Source organism: Drosophila obscura, unplaced genomic scaffold (genome assembly GCF_018151105.1).
Source record: "Drosophila obscura isolate BZ-5 IFL unplaced genomic scaffold, ASM1815110v1 contig_183, whole genome shotgun sequence".
Classification (NCBI taxonomy): Eukaryota; Metazoa; Arthropoda; class Insecta; order Diptera; family Drosophilidae; genus Drosophila; species Drosophila obscura.
The window spans coordinates 24796-41562 of NW_024542771.1; the positions used below are offsets into that span (position 1 = coordinate 24796).

General features: G+C 39.3%; 1 long non-coding RNA gene across 1 annotated transcript; it reads left to right on the forward strand.

The window, feature by feature from the left end:
• The first annotated feature begins 1038 nt into the window (after positions 1-1038).
• On the forward strand, positions 1039-2166 carry LOC111081453. Its single transcript, XR_002608621.1, has 3 exons — positions 1039-1382; positions 1464-1811; positions 1883-2166. It is a non-coding gene; the product is annotated as an uncharacterized LOC111081453 (long non-coding RNA).
• The last annotated feature ends 14601 nt before the right edge of the window (positions 2167-16767 follow it).

Genomic DNA, 16767 nt, shown 5'->3' on the forward strand with positions numbered 1-16767 from the left:
CTCCTCGCCCGGCGCCTTGTCCTCGTTGCGATCCTTGTAACCCGGTGGGTGTGTGTGTCCTCGTCCCACATGTGTCACTGCCCACTGACTTGGGACCTTTTCTTCGCAGCGATCGCGACTTGTCCGCTTGGTTGCCAAAATATTTCTCCTCGAGGCGAGCTCTGCCTGGCGATCGCGAGCCCTTAGCTGCGGACCCTTGTCCGTGCTGCGCTGCCGCTGCTGCCGTCGCTGCCCACGCTCTTGCTGTTGGCCGCTCTCGGGCTGCTGCCGGCGCCCTTGCTCTCTCTCGCTCTCTGGGTCGCGTCGTCGTTCTCTTTGTTCTGCTTGTGGTTCTCTGCTCGCGTCGTCGCTCTCTCTGTTCTGCTGCTGGCTCTGTTTTCTGGATCTCTCTGCTCTGCTCTGCTGCTGGCTCTGTTTTCTGGCTCTCCCTGCTCTGCTCTGCTGCTGGCTACCGTTTTCTGGATCTCTCTGCTTTGCTCTGCTGCTGGCTCTGTTTTCTGGCTCTCTCTGCTCTGCTGCTGGCTACTGTGGGCCGCGAACTTAAATTATGACTTTAGAATTTCACCTTACAATATAACTTAGAAACTAATAATGGAAAATTATAAACTTAATAATATATAACAAAAACTTCATAATAACTCCTCATGGTGTCCCTGCTCAGTACTTAAACCTACCAATTATAACTACTTATAATCTACCAAAATTGTGAGTCGTCACAGATTTTCGTCCTTTGTGTGGGCGAAAGGGGGCGGGGCGAAATTTTGAAATACACTTGTAGCAGTGTGATATCACATGAGTCTGGAAACCAAATTTGGTTGCCCTAGACAGACGGACAAACATGGCTATATAGACTCGTCTATTGATGCTGATCAAGAATATATAAACTCTATGGGGTCGGAAACGTTTCCTTCTCATCGTTACACACATCCACTTTTGCCACAAATTTAATATACGCCTTAACTCTTTTTTGAGTACGGGTATAAAAAGTATCGTCAAACCATTTCTAAGCCCCAAATCTTTAAGAAAAAGTTGGTTTTGTTCCTTTAGGAAAACTCGTGTCGACTAGTGTTATTTTTTTAGTTAAGCTGTATCATAAATTACAATGACCAACACCTATTGATAGTTTCGAAAGTTTTAACTTCTTCGGTCGTTGCATCGTTGGCTCGGAAGTGCTGTCATCCAATTTCTATGTCGACGATTTGATGACTGGAGGAGGATCTGTAGAGGAAGTGCGCGAGAAAATGAGGCAGACATCCCAGTTATTGGCTCGGGGAAGTTCCCAACGCTCCTGACGTACTTGAGAGAATTCCCGACAAGGATATGGAAACACAAAGGCCCTTGGATTGGTTTGGGAGCCTGCATCCGATAATTTTCTCTTTTCGGTAGTACCCACATACAGCTGCCATCAAAGCCGATGAAACGTTCTATTTTGTCAACTAATTCTCGTTTTTATGATCCCTCAGGACTGATTGGGCTTGTCATCGCAAAGGCAAAGATTTTTCTTCAGCTGGTGTGGAAGGAGCAGCTATAATGGTTTGTCTACCCCTCAGCGGTTTGGATTTCCTCGTCTGAGAGCTTTCCCCAATTCAACAGTGGTAGTTCACGGGTTTTGTGACTCCAGCCTAGACGCATATGGCATATGTATTTACGTCGTTTCAAGGACAAATAACGTGCACTTCTGTGTGCGAAGTCGCGTGTCGCCCCTCTTAAGATATTTACGGTGCCCAAGGTGGAGCTATGCGGCGCTGACTTGCTTTCTCAATTTATCAGTGAGATAAAGCAACTTAAATTGTTCACTGGAAGCTTCTATTGTTAGTCCGACTCCACAACTCCCTTGTCTTGGTTGCGCAATGACTCTCAAGTTTTAACGTCTTCGTTGCAGATCGGGTCTCAGCCATCAGAACTTCTGGAATCGTATATTTGCGCCCACGGGCCCCTTTCTGCAAGATGAGCAACCCCTGTGGCAGGGCCATATATTCAATCCATGCCGACACCGCACACCGGTAAAGCTAGAAAGTTGAAACTTCGCATATGGGCTGTTCATGTATTAGTGAGTTTCGAATTCATTTTCTGACCGATGCGAACACGCCTTCACCGCGTCCAACCATACAAATTTGGACTAAATCAAAGTTTTTAATTTTTTAAACTAAAATTAGTTATAATTATTTTTACTTAACAAATAAAATGTATCCACAGGATAATTTTATGTCAAGAATTTTCATTACTTAGAAGAAAAATTTTTTTGGTGAGGAAGAACCCCGACAATCCGGCGAGCTAGATCCGAGCCTAGCAAAAGTGCACACGACCAAACCTTGCTGTACGCCGTCCTTAAAATTCAGTTTTTACCATCTGCTGATATCGAGGCCCTATATATATGTATACATATGTATATAAACTCTGGTACACTACACATTTTGGCGCCCAACGTGGGGCCAGGCAACTTGCCTTAGAATCTAAAACCTATTCTGAACTATTATTAAAATTTGGATTTATAGTGTCATACTATACAGGCCGAGTTATTTTAATAAAACACGCAAATATTGCCTTGGTTCACCAAGCTCAACCGCTTATCCATTTAAATAACAAAAATTACATTTTTTTTTTATAATTATATTGCTTAAAGATCAAGATTTAAAAATTTGTATGTGGACTCTGTTTTAGGATTTAGTAACTGCAATTCTTTTCGTTAGGATTGGTTAACCAAAGCAGACCCACAGTGCAAAATTGCGAGTATCGGAAATAGTTATGCAATACCAAACCATGATCAGTGTAACCAGGAATTGTTTTAGGATTTTGCGATTTCAATTCTTTTTATTTTGGATTGATCGACCAAAGCAAACCTGACTAACACATAGTGCACCCTGAATTGTGTCTGATATGTAATGGCTGTAAGGCGAAGCACAGAAGACATCACAATTGCTTTGCAGGAAGCAGAACCATTTTGTGGTATTTGCAACGAAGTATTGGGGGCTAGTGAGCTCATAGCAAATACTCCGTGTAGACATAAGTTCCACAAAATTTGTATTTTGGAACATATTAGAACAAATCCAAAATGTCCCACCTGTACATTAGATTGTTCTGCTCTAGCACTAACATTCTCTAACAACACATTGTTAGCAGAGCTTAACGCCGAAGGAGCGCGACCACCCAGTGCTAACGAATCTTTTAGTACGGTAGACGGTACGTCAAGTCGACCTAAAAGGGGGCAAAAGTTCAGTAGAAGAGGTATGAGTACAAGATCAACTCAACGATCTAAATTAGATCGCTCACTAACGGAACCTGAAACCAACAATACAACCCTTCCGATAAATACTCAAGTTGAAATCGCTAATTATGTCCAGTCTGCTGTTAGCATTCAACAGGCTCAGTTAATGGAGCAGCTTTCTTCCTTCTTAAGCAAAACTATTGAATCTTCGATTCAAAGTCAATTAGCGTCACTCCAGTTGACACAAGCTGCACATACTACACCAGATGTATCACGTAACGGTAATAGTAACCAGACGAATAACATTGGTAGCACTCAAGCACGAGATAGTAATGCAGAAGTCCTTTTAGATTTTTCAAGGGTTGGTGCGAATCGAAGTAATTCGAGCTCACACGTAGCACCAGCAAAAGTTTCTAGTATAATGCAGAATTGGCGCATCAAATTTGATGGCTCAAAGACTTGCATGAGGATGGATGAATTTATTTATCGAGTCCGTTCTTTAACTCAACAAAATCTATGTAACAATTATCAGTTGCTTTGCGATCACTTGTACCTCCTATTCTCGGGGAAAGCTAGTGATTGGTATTGGAAGTTCCACCGCACTTACCCAAATTTTACTTGCGATACATTTTGTATAGAGTTTAGACGAAGATTTGAGGATGTAGAGACCGATTACGACATCTGGGAGAAGATTAGGAAACGCCGTCAGGGCGAAAACGAATCATTCGACGACTTTCAATATGCTATCGAAGATCTCGTTGACAGGCTTCAAAATTCTGTTGCAGAAGAAGATGTTGTCGATTTACTAATTAGAACTCGAAGCCTTCCATTCATCTTGAACTTCTTCATTTAAAGATCGCAAATAGGTCTCAGCTACGACGAGAGGTGCGTAAGCATGAGCAGTTTTATAATGATATAAAATCGGTCAAGCAAAAGACCCTACGCTCATATGTATCGGAATTGTCAAATCCAGACGATAACGAAAAGCTATCCGACGACAATTTAGAACCGAACGAAGTATGTCAAATACAACGTCGCGCTGCGCAGACAGTTCCAATTTGCTGGAATTGTGACACCAAAGGTCATAAATTCGACGATTGTGTTGGTCCACGAAGGATCTTGTAGTATGCATATATATAGCCAATACCCACTGTACCAAGAGTACTTAAAAGGGAACACACTGTAACACTTTGTTGCAGTGTTTATGCAATAAACATTCCCAGGCATATTCAGTGCGACGAAATACGATCACACATATATGCCTGGTACTACATTAGTGCAGCGTCGGCATGTATAGCATAGCCGACGGCACTTGAATATGATCCACACAAGCATGTGCATATTCCCCTCGCGCCCCCCCCGCTCTTAGAAGCGCTGGGCATATAATACGAATAAACATAAGCGGCCGCTCCGCTGCCGGCGTCTCCGACAGCGCAGCTACGCGGCCCTAGCTAAGAACCCTTTATGTAAAAGATCCAACGGGAGTCAATAAAATCACTTGAACCAAGACGGATGTCTTGGTTCGCTATTACAACTTATTCTTATTCAAACGTTAAATGTTTATTAAATAATACATGGCGACCGTGACAGCTATGGACTCGGTCCATAGTTGGTGAAAACAAACAACAAAAATAAAAAAGAAAAACGCAAGTCCAAGTGTTAAATGGGCTGTCTAAGTCGGAATAAAATATAACATTTAAAAAAAAAAAAAAAACTTTGAAAATAAGCATTGAACGTGTCTCTGGAGCACAACGGCCCTCCGAGAAAATGCAGAAGTGGATTCTTCAGTGTTGATCGTTTTCTAGCAGAAAGAAAATCGGTGCAAAAGGAAAAAACAAAAATACATTCAAATGCATGTTAATGCAAAGACAAAACCTGTCCTTTAAAATTAAATAACAAGAAAAATAAAAGAAGAAAAAGACCTGAAAAGGCACCGACAAAGCTACATAGAGCGTATATCAATGACCTGTGCGATGACCGGCACCGGCACCGCCTGAGCCCATAGGCCCCGGACAACTGCAGCGGCAAACATTACGCGTGAGAGGCCTCTCGCCCCTTACGCCATCGGTGGGAAAACTGGAGATAGATCTCCTGAACGCTGCTCCTATCGAGCAAAGGGACAAGCCAAGCCTACAGGAGGCGTTAGAGGCTTGTCCAATCGATGGACCACGCCCACTCACGATAGCTGAGTACCGGGCACGGCAGCAAAAACCCCAAAAAGAAGCGGTGGGGGGGGGGGGGGAGACGAACTAAACTCCTCCGCCAACGACGGCTGGCAAAAGAGATGCTAGCTGTCGCAACGCAAGACGAGGAGAAAAGGCAACACCAGGAGGAAATCAACAAGATCGACAAAGAACTTTGCAAGAGCAAAGTAAAGTAAATAAGGCTGCATTCATTTGCCATTGCCTTCATTTACCATTAATCTTAATTAAAACCACTCAAGTTGCTGCGTGAAAACGCTACTTGAACAAACTAACCAAACAAATAGGCTTTGACTAATACATATGGCTGGTAATTTAACTTTAATTTTACCGATGTAAACCAGCCATATGCCCTAACTACTATCTTCATTATTTCACTATTTCCTATCATTTGAAAAAAAAAAAGAAGAAATTTTAACAAAATACATACATATGTATATATCCAAGTAGTGCAGAATTTGTTTTTTCTCAAAATCAAAAGAAATTTTATATATAAAAAAAAACCATGGGTTGGTTCGGGTCTGACGATAGTCAGACCAAAGACAATACGGCCAACGTGGTCAATAATGTCAAAATTATTGATCACACAGATGGTATTCAAGCCTTATGGCTTTTGTTGCTGATCTTAACGATCGTAAACGTTCTGCAGTTTCTCTTAACATTGTATGTTAAACATAACAAGATTATCAAGAAAAGATATATGAGTAGGGCAAACGATTTAGACAGGGCTTGAAATCAGAAAAACAAAAATTTTTGGTAATTAAATAAAAACTTTTAAATTGAAACAGAATTAATTATCAAACAAAATAATGCCAACATTAGAGGCCATTAGGAAAGTCCACATTAGGGACCCACAGTTTTCGGCTAGAATCCAACAATTGGTCTCAACGACCCCTAAGAGCATATTAGAGCTCGAATATATGTACATGGATATCAATTAGATTTTTCCCTTTTAATCGATTGCTCGAGAACACAGAAAGCAATCGTATTAACTACCATTCCAGGTATAATAGTTAAGTCAATCATTACTGAGAATTCTATTCTGGGCAGAGTCATTGACTTTGTAGTATTTAGAAATTAAATCCCAATAATGGAATGGAATGAAATCCTTAATTCACTATTAGACATCAAAAATAGGTTTGATAAATCTTATAAGTCCATTACGCAAAACAGGCAGATACAAAAGGCAACAATTGAGAAACATGCGTTTATATTAGTTGAATGCTTTAATGAGGCACGCCAGCTAATCCACATAAATAGGACAAATATCATAGATAAAAATTGGTCGAAAGTATCAAAGCTCTTGATCAGACTTCGATCGAACTTGATAACGATCCAAAATAAATTCAAATTGGATATTTCAATCCCCACAATACTTAATACTCCTCTAAATATAGACATTGAAAAACCAGGATCAAGCCAAGACAAGGAAATTGACCTTGCCGATCCAGCTGAGGAATCAGTAGAAGAACAGGAAATTGAAGAAAAAGATCTACACGATCTAACAATCCTCGCGGTACTAAAAATACCAGAAGTAGAGGAAAAGGAGCTAGACTTTTCGGACTCAGATTCTTTTAATAGTGTAACGGAAATAAAACCCGTTGTGAATCTCTAGCTGTCGAAGTGATAAAATCCAAAATCATCGGCTCTACACTATACAAAGTCCAGGATGAAACGACCATCCAATCGATCATTCGAAAATTGAAAACTACAATTCTCGGTGAAACATCTGACGTAGTTAAGGCCAAAATGGCAAAAATATGCCAAAAAGGCAAAACAGCCACCCAATTTACAAAAGAAATCGACGAGATGAGAAAACTCCTAGAAGCATCATACATCGATGAGGGTCTGCCAGCTGAGCACGCTGATAAATTCAGCAGCAAAGAAGCCATTAGCACAATGGTTAAAAATTGTGAGCATGGCAGACTTAAGACCATTCTAGAAGCAGGCACATTCCCTACCATGAATGATGCCATAACCAAATATATCCAATGTTCTACTGACATGACTGGTAATGCAAGTTCCATATTGTATACCAGACGAGGTCAGGCATACCGCGGTAGTACCTATAGAGGTAACTATCGTGGTAGAGGAAATGGTCGTGGCTACAACCACAACAGTAGCTACTCAAATAACAACAACAACAATTCAAATAACTATAGAGGTCGTGGTGGTTATAGAGGAAATAACCGTGGAAACGGAAACTCCTATAACAACCAATACGACAATAATAGAGGTACACGACAAAACAACGTCCGTGTTACCCAAACGGCTTCGGGAAACTCCCAAGCACCTTTAGATATTCAACAATAAAAACAACGGTTCATACCATCAATCTCAATTTTAATATTTTCGTGTCATTTAACAATGCACACACAGGAAAAAAATTAAAATTCCTAGTAGATACAGGAGCGAACATATCGCTAATAAAAGAAAATTCTGATGTCTTTAATGACATAAAATCAGAAACAATAATAGATATTCAAGGTATAGGCGATGGTATTATAAAATCCCAAGGCCTTGCCCCACTAGAGCTTCAGACAGACAAATATATAATTCCACACAATTTCCATTTAGTAACAAAAAATTTCGCAATCCCATGTGATGGAATAATAGGGATTGACTTCATAAAAGATTTAAATTGTCAAATTGATCTTAAACCTTCAGACGATTGGTTCATAATACGACCAAATAATATCAATATCCAAATTTATGTTCCAATAACATACAGTTCTGGTAACAATACCATACTTCTACCAGCAAGATCACAAGTTGTCCGAAAAATATAACTAACTTCAACTGAAGATAGTGTTCTAATACCAAACCAGGAAGTCCAAACTGGTATTTATGTTGCAAACACTGTTGCAACCACGCAAAATGCATTCGTCCGATTATTAAATACAACTAATACCGACCAATTGGTCAATATAAATAATTTAAAATATGAACCACTTTCGAATTACAATGTAATTCAAACCTCTCCTAGAGTAAGAGAAGAAACTGAAGAAACTGAAGAAACTCAACTTACAAAAAACTTCCCAAATCAATTTAAACCACAATTAACGAAACTATGTTCTAAATATAGTGACATATTCGGACTTGACACCGAATCTATAACAACAAATAACTTTTATAAACAAAAATTGAGATTGAAAGATGACGAACCAGTATATATAAAAAATTATCGAAGCCCGCATAGCCAAGTTGAAGAAATACAGAAACAAGTAGGGAAATTAATAGACGACAAAATAGTCGAACCATCAGTGTCAGAATACAACAGCCCCCTTCTGCTTGTACCAAAGAAAGCCCTTCCGGGCACTGAACAAAAGAAATGGCGATTAGTAGTTGACTATCGTCAAATAAACAAAAAACTTCTGTCCGATAAATTTCCATTACCTAGAATTGACGACATTTTGGATCAACTAGGTAGAGCGAAATACTTCTCATGCCTTGACTTAATGTCAGGTTTTCATCAAATTGAACTAGAAGAAAGTTCAAGAAACATAACGTCTTTTTCAACGAGCAATGGCTCATATCGCTTCACGCGATTACCATTTGGTTTAAAAATAGCGCCAAATTCATTTCAAAGAATGATGACTATTGCATTCTCTGCACTTGAAGCTTCGCAAGCATTCCTATATATGGACGATCTTATAGTCATTGGTTGTTCCGAAAAACATATGCTCAAAAACCTACAAGATATTTTTGAGGTATGCAAGAAACACAACCTGAAATTACATCCACAAAAATGTTCATTTTTTATGCATGAAGTGACCTTTCTCGGTCATAAATGCACTGATAAAGGAATCTTGCCAGATGACAAGAAATATGACGTCATCAACAATTATCCAGTCCCGCATGACGCGGACAGCGCTAGAAGATTCGTTGCATTCTGCAATTATTACAGACGTTTTATTAGAAACTTCGCCGACTATTCCCGGCACATAACTAGATTATGTAAAAAGAATGTTCCATTTGAGTGGACAGATGAATGTCAAAATGCATTCCAGCCTCTAAAAGATCAACTTATAAAACCAACTCTATTACAATACCCAGACTTCACAAAGGAATTTTGTATAATAACGGATGCAAGTAAGCAAGCGTGTGGAGCGGTTTTAACTCAAAACCATAAAGACCTCCAACTTCCTATAGCATACGCGTCCAGATCTTTCACCAAGGGTGAAAGTAATAAGAGTACAACAGAACAGGAATTAGCAGCCATTCACTGGGCGATTAATCATTTTCGACCATATATTTATGGAAAACATTTTACAGTGAAAACTGACCATAGACCGCTTACGTATCTATTTTCGATGGTTAACCCAAGTTCTAAACTTACACGCATGCGGCTCGAACTAGAAGAATATGACTTCACAGTAGAATATCTAAAGGGTAAAGATAATTTTGTGGCAGATGCACTGTCGCGCATAACAATAACAGAACTCAAAAATATAACAACCAATATAAGAAAAGTCACTACAAGATATCAAAGTAGACAAAAATCCTGCGCAGGAGAACAGAAAATAGAATTGCAAACGCAATCTAAAGAAAATGCTTCAAAGCCCAACGTATATAACGTCATTAATAACGACGAAGTACGAAAAGTATTGACCTTGCATGTAAACAATAATTTATGTTTTTTTAAACATGGAAAGAAAATTACAGCAAGATATGAAGTTAGCGATTTATATACTAATGGAATTCTTGACTTAGGTCAATTCTTCCAAAGGCTTGAAAAGCAAGCCGGTATACACAACATCAGCCAACTCAAAGTGGCACCGTGGGAAAATATCTTTGAACAAGTTTCAATAGATAATTTTAAACAAATGGGCAATAAAATATTAAAAACATTAAGAGTAGCGCTACTCAACCCGGTGACCCTAGTAAAAGAAAGGAAAGAAAAAGAAGCAATAATGTCTACATTACATGACGATCCAATTCAAGGAGGACATACAGGCATAACAAAAACCTTGGCCAAGGTCAAAAGACATTACTTTTGGAAAAATATGAATAAAGAAATAATAGAGTACATTCGTAAATGTCAAAAATGCCAAAAATCGAAAACGACTAAACATACAAAAACTCCTTTAACAACAACAGAAACCCCAAAAACGGTATTTGACAGGGTAATCGTGGATACAATTGGTCCACTACCCAAATCAGAAAACGGCAACGAATATGCGGTTACTTTAATATGTGATTTAACCAAATATTTAGTTGCAATACCAGTAGAAAACAAAAATGATAGTACAATAGCAAAAGCTATATTTGAAGAATTTATTCTGAAGTACGGTCCAATGAAGACGTTCATTACGGACATGGGAACAGAATATAAAAACTCAATCTTTAGCGACTTGTGTAAATATATGGAAATAAACAACATAACTTCCACAGCAAATCACCACCAGACCGTAGGAACTGTAGAAAGAAGTCACAGAACCTTTAATGAGTATATACGTTCGTATATATCAGTTGATAAAACTGATTGGGACGTATGGCTTAAATATTTTGTCTTTTGTTTCAATACAACACCATCCCTTTCGCATAGCTATTGCCCATACGAGTTAGTATTTGGCAAGACTAGTAATCTACCAAATTACATTAATAGCATAGGTAATATAGAACCTATATATAATATAGAAGATTATGCTAAAGAAACCAAATATAGATTAGAAGTAGCATATAAAAGAGCCAGAATCATGTTAGAAGATGGCAAACAAAAACAAAAAATTAGGTACGACGCTAGTAGTTTAGATTTTGAACTAAAAATAGGAGACCAGGTTTTATTAAAAAATGAAACTGGTCACAAGTTAGACTATAAATATAAAGGACCATATAGAGTAGAAAATATCGGAGAAAGAGATAACGTCACAATCTCCGATAATAAACAGAAAACTCAGACAGTCCATAAGGATAGACTAAAACTTTTTAACTCATAGATAGAATTAGTATGGCCATACATAAGTATATCCATAGGAATATATCAAATCTTTTTAATTTTTTTTTTTAAAACTTTATTTTGAACTATGGGATATATATATATGTGTATTAACATCATTTAATTACAAAAAAAAAAAAAAAAAAAAAATGTTCTTTTTCTAAATACATTTTTCTAAATATCTATCATATTAAAATTACAAAATAACTTCATAAATATTACGCTATTTTTCAAAAGGAGGGAGATGTAGTATGCATATATATAGCCAATACCCACTGTACCAAGAGTACTTAAAAGGGAACACACTGTAACACTTCGTTGCTGTGTTTATGCAATAAACATTCCCAGGCATATTCAGTGCGACGAAATACGATCACACATATATGCCTGGTACTACATTAGTGCAGCGTCGGCATGTATAGCATAGCCGACGGCACTTGAATATGATCCACACAAGCATGTGCATATTCCCCTCGCGCCCCCCCGCTCTTAGAAGCGCTGGGCATATAATACGAATAAACATAAGCGGCCGCTCCGCTGCCGGCGTCTTCGACAGCGCAGCTACGCGGCCCTAGCTAAGAACCCTTTATGTAAAAGATCCAACGGGAGTCAATAAAATCACTTGAACCAAGACGGATGTCTTGGTTCGCTATTACAACTTATTCTTATTCAAACGTTAAAAATTTATTACGGTTGCGGAACAAAGGATACTTACAAACCAACATGCCCCAAATGTAACCCTTCGGGAAACAGGCAGAGGGATGTGTCAACCAACAACAAACAGACACATCCTTAGAAAACAGTTGTCAAGAATCACCTACTGATTTGACAAACGACCAATGTTTAACAGAGCCGAAGATCAGCTCTCAAACAGTAGAGAAACCGCGGTTAACACCACTTCATTTTTCATTTACTCCTTTACAAGAAAAGGTAAATAATTACAATATTACTCGTAAAGAAATTTTTGATAGAATAGATAGCTTTAAATTTGTAAGGAAGCCTAAACGTTCAACAAAACGTTTAAGGAATTTTTGGAAAACTGTTCGCATGAATAAGAACAAGTTTATTTCCGCCATATTTCTCAAGTCTGATAACAGGCTATATACTAATGCCATCATTGAGGGCAATGAGTACGTAGCATTGTTAGATTCGGGAGCTACAATCAGTTGTATCGGAGGTTCAGCCGCAAAAGATGTTGTAGGCCATAGCAAGATTAAGAAGTGTTCAGGAGCTATAAGAACGGCCAACGACACTAAAAGCCAGGTCATAGGCAAGCTGGTAACGCAAATTAACTACCGCGGATGCACAGCTGATTTAGAAATGTTTCTTATCCCTGAACTCAAGCAAGACGTTTATTTAGGGATAGACTTTTGGCAAAAGTTTGGACTTCTGGATCAAATAGCACACACTGCCGAGGTATCTGAATTAGATGTCGGAGGTACTGATGATGTAGAAGAACCACCAAACCTACATAAATTGACACCGGACGAGAGAAGTCGCTTGAACAGGTAGGTATAGGTATTTTTCCATCTTTCGCCACTGAAGGATTAGGCCGTACTAGTTTAGCCACACACTCCATAGATGTTGGAGCAGCTATCCCTGTAAAGCAGAGGCACTGGCCAATATCGCCAGCCATAGAGAAATTGATGTTTGCCGAAGTTGACAATATGCTAGCGCTCGATGTTATAGAAGAGTCGACTAGTCCCTGGAGCAGCAACTGTGTTTTGGTAAAGAAAGGCGAAAAATATAGACTTTGTCTCGATTCAAGAGAAGTAAATAAAGTCACAAGACGTGACGCATACCCCTTGCCACATATCGATGGAATTTTGAGTCGGTTACCACCCGCTCGCTACATCACTGGCTTGGACATGAAGCATGCATTTTGGCAAATCCCGTTAGATGAACAATCACGGCAATATACTGCCTTTACAGTGCCTAATAGGCCATTGTATCAATATAAAATGATGCCGTTTGGTCTTTGCAATGCCGCTCAAACTCTCTGTAGATTAATGGATCGAGTCATTCCAGCTCATCTTCGTACTCGCGTCTTTGTATACTTAGACGATTTACTTGTTTTATCAGATGATTTCGAGTCGCATTTATTGTTATTACAGGAGATTGCTTTTTGTCTACGGAAAGCAAATCTTACCATTAACATAAGAAAATCGAACTTTTGTATAAAAGAAATCACGTATTTGGGTTTCATTATTGGGAATGGTCAGATAAGAACCAATCCTGACAAAATCAAGGCCATCTCGAAGTTCCCTGTGCCAACTACTGTTAAGCAACTGCGTCGATTCTTGGGATTATCCGGTTGGTATCGACGATTTGTTGAAAACTACGCCACAGTTAGTTTCCCCCTAACAGAATTACTAAAGAAAAAGGACCTACAGTGGAACGAGAATGCTCAACAGTCGTTTGAAACGTTAAAGTCCAGTTTGACCGCTTCACCCATCCTAATAACTCCTGACTTTTCAAAACCTTTCATTTTGCTTTGTGATGCTAGCAGTTACGGAATCGGTTGTGTTTTGGCTCAAGATCGAGACGGTGTCGAACTGCCAATAGCGTATATGTCGGAAAAGTTGTCAAAAGCACAACGTAACTATTCGGTTACGGAGCTTGAATGCTTAGCCGTCATAAAAGGTATTAAGAAATTCCGCTCTTATATTGAGGGACAAGACTTCGTAGTCATAACTGACCATGCTGCACTGCAATGGTTAATGCGCCAGAATGATTTATCAGGAAGATTGGCGAGATGGTCAATGAAATTACAAAGTTTTACGTTTAATATTTTACATAGAAAAGGTTCCCTGAATGTTGTCGCTGACACTCTATCACGTCAGGATGAGCCTGCTATAGAAGAGCTTATGCAAATAAAACCGATGGTTGATCTAGAGTCAGACCAATTTAAATCCGCAGAGTATCTGAGTTTGATAGAAAATATTAATCAAAATCAGAGTAAGTTCCCAGACTTGAAAGTTATTGACGGTCTTGAAGAGAACAGGATTCGCTTCGGGAGATGAATCTCAAGAGGATTGATTAAAGATGTTGTTCAGTCGCATATTTATGCAGTAATTAATATTACATAATATACACTTATCGAATAAGTCAGGTCGACCCATGTAACGGGAGACATAATAACAAACGACAAGGCATTGTAGCTGAGTCAACAATAACCGCTTCTGCAGCAATTTCTGCCAACGATGCGATCGCTCGTCAGAGGGCAAAAACACTGGTGCAATTGCTGACTATCACAATTGCCCAATAACACAATATCATATTAAATCCAAATTAATTCAATATTAATTCCAATTCCCTTTTACCATATTCTAACTAGACTCAGCACTTTCTGTACCTTTTGTTACCTATAAATAGAAATTAAGTTTGTTGAATAAAATCAGTATCAGAAACAGTACCATCACTGCCTGTTCACTCATTCTCTACAACTGCAATCAACAGAGGCTGTCGCCGTGTCTTCAGACCCTCATTTGCTCGACGTAGGAAACCCTCTCCGCAGTCCAACTGGTTCAAGTTCTAGTTGCGACGACAAATTTGTAGACGGTTTATGTACCGTATGCATACCAAATCACACACACAAACACACACTAACATTTGGTGACCCCGACGCAGGAAAACCTGCAGATCAAACTGAAGAAGTCACCAGGACTTTTCAATACAAACTGGCAACAAGCCATATACTTACGGTAGAATCTCCTACCAATAAGTAGAACAAATTGGTAGATCTGTCACTTTCAGATCATAAGCCAACAAGATCAACGATTAATAATATCAAGATCACAAGTGCGTTTCACCAGCACAAAACCTTCATCCAGTACGTCGTCTGTACTTATACTTTGTACCACATCGGTTGCGAATAGGAGCGTATCCAGCTGCAAAGCGAATAAAATACTCCCAACGGGTCAAAGTATAAGTAAGAGGCGAAATGGATTCCCACAAGGAGGAACACGCTGCCGCCACAGAGGCATTAAATGAGCAGCAAGAAATTGGAGATGAAATTTCGAAGATAATAAGGAACTTCAAAAAAGACTCTCCAGAAAGGAAACAGAATATAACGTACTTCCAAACAAAAAAGGCGGCTCTCGAGGATGCATGGAACAGATTTAACGAAATCGACACCAAGATATCAAAGGCATATAAGACCGACCACTACGTTAAATTTCGTGAGGACTTGCGTAAAACACTAAAAACGTACGTTGCGATGTTTACTGAAAGCATGGACAAGCTAAATCAGGCATCAAGTGCTCAGGTGGGTAAAAATGACGAACCACAATCGAATGATCAGAGCCAGCATCCAACGGAGGTTTACAGCAAATTGCCTTCACTATGTCGCCGACAAAAACGCATTCTGAGACAATTCTCAGAGGCGGGAGGACGTACATCAAGTGATTTGATAAAATCACTATGGACTCAAGCACAAGAAGTCCATTTTACTATTCACGAAGAATACGATAACCCAGAGGAAGGAGGATACAACATGGAAGCCTACCTGACCCTGGAAAAAGAGGTTCAAAGTGCATTGGCAAAACCAGCCACATCAAACAATAATGACGTGCAGCTTCCACGCATTAACATTCCCAAGTTTGATGGGGACATACTGAAATGGTCCCAGTTCTATGACCTGTTTTCATGTATGATACATGAAACAAACATGCCCACAGTTCGGAAGATGTGGTATCTGAAAACAACCGTAACTGGAGAGGCAGAAAGATTGATCCGACATATCGATCTAAAGGAAGAAAACTATTTGAGCGCCTGGGAAATTCTGATTGATACATACAACAATCCCAGAGACGTCGCTAGCACGGTATTAAACCGCTTCCTAAATTATAACACAGTTAATGACGACTCTAAGTCATTAAAAGAGTTGTACGTTACAACTATCGAATCCCTGGCATCACTAAAGGGATTGGGCATCAATATATCCACATGGGATCCAATATTGATTGCCGTCATCAAAAATAAGCTGGATGTCGCTAACAGAGCTTTTTACGAGCAATCATTGGGAAGCTCAAAGGAAATACAGGCCTTGGACACAATGCTTCAGTTCCTAGAACAAAGAGTTCGAGTTCTAGGAACAGGCAAAAAGACACAAATGTCAAGGAAAGAGCCAAAAGGCACAACATGTGCAACAGTAAATACTGGAAAATCGAAGACGCCTCTCTGCTCATTTTGCAAGAAGGCAAGCCATTGGCTCTACGGATGCGATGAGTTTCGCTCCAAATCACCATCAGAACGACTAAATTGGGTACAAAAGCAGAAATTATGTGTCAACTGTTTTAAAACAAGCCACAAAACAAATGCATGCCCAGGTCGGACATGTTTCAAATGCGACAAAAAACACAATACACTGCTGCACTTAGGCATACCATCGGGCGTAAGTACAGAACCAAGAGCACCGACGG